This window comes from Ananas comosus, linkage group 8, assembly GCF_001540865.1.
Source record: "Ananas comosus cultivar F153 linkage group 8, ASM154086v1, whole genome shotgun sequence".
Taxonomy (NCBI): domain Eukaryota; kingdom Viridiplantae; phylum Streptophyta; class Magnoliopsida; order Poales; family Bromeliaceae; genus Ananas; species Ananas comosus.
Genome location: NC_033628.1, coordinates 9,602,256 through 9,606,052, shown reverse-complemented (window position 1 = coordinate 9,606,052; position 3,797 = coordinate 9,602,256). Strand labels below are relative to the sequence as shown.

Below are 3,797 nucleotides of genomic sequence, written 5' to 3'. Positions count from 1 at the left end.
TTCCGCCGTTAGATTTAATCCTTTGACTATTTTTATCCGTTAGATTATACTATTTAACTAACAACTCACTCAACCCTAGGGGGCCCACATCAACCTAACCGTACATTTTTTTCATCCAAGGGCCGAAAACCTAATAGCACCAACAACTTGGTGCTATTAATAGCATTCCAGCCTAGTTATGTATATAAATATATATAGAGTCTGGCTGCTATGCTATCGATAGCACCAAGCGCTTGGTGCTATCAAGTTTCTACCGTTAGTGTAATATACTGAACTTTTGCAAATTGCGGAGTTCGAGTATGTGGAATGGTGTGTGGATCACTCCTACATGTTCTAAAAGGTTAGAACAAGTTTGCGGATAAGTTAGAGGATGATTGGAATGCTTAAAGCAAGAAAGTGCGTTGAACTGGCGAAAATCAGCATTTTCTGCTTGCTGTACCGGTACAGCCATCACCTTGTACCGGTACAAGCTGGCAGATTCGTGGCAGTTTGGGTATTTTGGTAATTTCACACTTGATCCCTATCTATTAGACCCCAGCTCGACCAGGGATGTTCAGATATGCATGTGTGAGCTCAGAGAAGTGCTCTTCCTTCTCTCTTTTTCTCTCTCTCTCTAGGGTTTTTCTCTCTCTACGAAGAAATCGTCGATTTTGCTCATTTTCGTCGCCGCGCTTGTTCTTCGCTGTTTGCGAGCGTCGCAGAGCTTATGTGGACGCGTGAGAGAGTATTTTGGAAGGCTTTTCGCAGCCCTGAACCAGTAGCTCACTGGTGGGAAGTCTGAGAAGGTAATCGGCTCAACTTTTCCGTTATCGATGTTCTATTTGTCGTTTTGAGTATTGATTTTGGGTTCTTGCTTCAACGGTTTGAAACTGAGGTTTTCAGCATGTAAATATGAGTTAATTAGCTGTGAATGAACCTCTTTAGATTAGGGATCAGCTATTTTAAGCTTGATTGTGTAACCTAGTTCATTATGAAGTGAATTTGGAATTAAACGCGAGTTTTTGCCGCAACTTGATATAGCTTGCGCTTTTTTTCTTCGCAGCAGGTTTGCGAATCTTATTAAGCTATCTTAGTGACCTGGGAGGCTGGTTTAGAAGGTACTCTAACCTAAGGTAAGTAAGAATTTCAGTTAGGAAGCTGAAATTGCAAGATTCCGACTAAAGTTGCTAATATATGACAAGTTTGATGCCGTTTTGATTTTGCTCGCAGCAAGAGTGCGACTGAGCCTTGGATCATCGTTCGTTGACTTGTGAGAGCTCTTGGAGACGTCTCTTGAGGTATTACACTAGTCCCAAAACAGGGATTTAAAGAGTTACTTTGTACTAAGTGGAATTTAGGTCGAAATCGGACATTTCGGCCGTAGATTTAATCCGATCTTGACGTTCGTTTTTCAGCAGCATTGGGGCTTCGTTAAGCCGTTGTGGGACTTCTTGTGGATAATCGGAGCCTAGTACTAGGTGGGTTTGACCTAACCAGAGCAAGTGGAGCTCCCCTATGTTCTATATGTACTATAGAATTGATACAGTTGTATGCTTTTATGATTGATACAGAATTTGAGACGAGTCACTATATTATAGTGTTGATATGTATACATATGATTGAATAGAACCTCTATGAAGTAGAGAGTACTCATGCATAAGTGTCTTTATGCCCATGTTTATGTTTATATTTAGTTAAGATAACTATTGGACATACTAATGATGCTTTGGTAGAGTAGAGAACAATGATATTCTCGTGACTTTGTAGAGAACAATGACATTCTCTTGACTCTAACATAGGGAACTATGACATGCTCATGACTATGTTGATAGTGCCATACTAGTGGAAAGATTATAATGCTATGTGATTTAGCTTTACCCTTACATGTTTACAATCTAGTGGATACTAGCTTTTGTTACTATTTGTGTATTGATATTCCGATCAGAGGATCGAGGGTTCTGAACTTTGTATGTGAAAATATGAAAATTGAGACATGTGGATAATGGACTTTGCTTGCTTGCCATCGTGCTCATTCGCACACGCTTGTGAGGGTAGCTCCCTACAAGCCGGCACTCCGGAGTTGGCCTACGCGACAGTTGCTCGCCCGTGCGGGATTGGGTGCCGAAGTGGATTGCCGTGGGGAGTGTATACTACCACGGGGCCATTAGGCGCGGCGCAAGCTGGACTACCTTGAGTAGATCCCTGTGAATGAAAGGAAAGTGCTAAAGGAAATTGGACAGTAATGAATAATTACCAGTTACAGTGTACAGTAGTTACTTACACACTTATGCTACGTTTATGCTTATAGTAGTAGCCATGCTTCTATCATTCAGTTAATTCATTACTGTTGATGCTATGATCACATGTTGTTTACATGTTCATTATTTGTTAACATTGGCTTATGAATTGTTAGCATTGAAAATATATCATGCAAATTACTGCTTTTATTTCCATTCTGTACATCTTGAGCCTAGTGGTGTAATTCGCCGAGGCTGGCGGCTTACCCACTGGGAACTATTGTTAATAGTTCTCACGCCCTTTTGGTGGTTGTTTTTACAGAGCCTGTTACAGGAGAGGCTAGGGATCGTGGCAAGGGAGTCGCGCCTAGCTAGGGACTACTAGGAGCGTGCTAGTCGATCACCTTGCTACTCGGGCTACGGCCAAGGGTGATGTCCCTATGTATAGAGAGACCACCGTTGTACCTATTCCTTTTGTATACCCATAATGTATATTTTACTTTCGGGGTTGAGATTATAGTGGTGTTACTTCTCCTTTTTGCTGAGATCATGGATTATATACTCTTTGTATATTGACTTGGATTGGATACTCGTTGTATATCGACTTGTACTTTGCTCTGATATCAGGATAGGACTTTCTTGTTTTACTTCCTATCGACTTGTTGCTTGTAGACGCCTTATATACTGCAGGTATATGGCGGGTCTGTGCACGTACCGGATATGCTTCCGCTGGTACCCGGGCGTGACAGTTAGATTAATCCCTTTGATTATTTTTACCCGTTAGATTATACTATTGAACCAACCACCCATTCAATCCTAGGGGGGACACATAATTTTAACCGCACATTTCTTAATCCGAGTGCTAAAAAACTCATAGCACCAATAGTTTGGTGTTATTGATAGTATTCCAGCCTATATATATATATATATATATAGTTAGCTATGCTATCGATAGAACCAAGCACTTGGTACTATCAAATTATCTGCCGTTAGATTAACCCCTTTGATTATTTTTACCCGTTAGATTATACTATTCAACCAACCACCCACTCAACCCTATGGGGCCCACATCATCCTAACAACGCATTTCTCAATCCAAGGGCTAAAAAGCTAATAGCACCAACAACTTGGTGCTATTGATAGTATTCTAGCCTAGTTTTATATATATATATATATATATATATATAGATTATAATCTGTTTCGTTCTGATACCATACTAACAAACACCGGATAAATTGGAATGCATCACCGATCCTGGGCGACCAAAACAGAATAGATAAAATAACTTCGATTCCGTTTCCACTTTATTCTCATTTGATCCGCCACCTATCGACCCGATTTCGAACCAAACACACCATAGATTACCTTTTTTTCCCGCCCATACAAATTTAGTAAAAAGTATTCTCAATTTGGCTAAATTGCAGTCATATGTCCTTAATTTATATAAGCAAAGAACCTTTTTCTTTTTCTTTTTTAAATAAGAAGTCTATGAGTAAACCTATAAACCCTTATCGCGTTATTACTTGAAAAAAATTTATTAATTCCGTTCTCTATCTAAAATGATAATTTATCATAGATAT

At 39.7% G+C, this 3,797-nt stretch overlaps 1 long non-coding RNA gene across 3 annotated transcripts; it reads left to right on the top strand.

The window, feature by feature from the left end:
* Nucleotides 621–2,568, top strand: LOC109714390. 3 transcript variants are annotated; one of them, XR_002217359.1, is made up of 5 exons: nucleotides 621–785; nucleotides 1,046–1,112; nucleotides 1,210–1,277; nucleotides 1,395–1,457; nucleotides 2,539–2,568. It is a non-coding gene; the product is annotated as an uncharacterized LOC109714390 (long non-coding RNA). The 3 variants fall into 3 exon arrangements; XR_002217358.1 differs by having other exon boundaries at nucleotides 1,043–1,112; XR_002217357.1 differs by lacking the exon at nucleotides 621–785 and having other exon boundaries at nucleotides 964–1,112.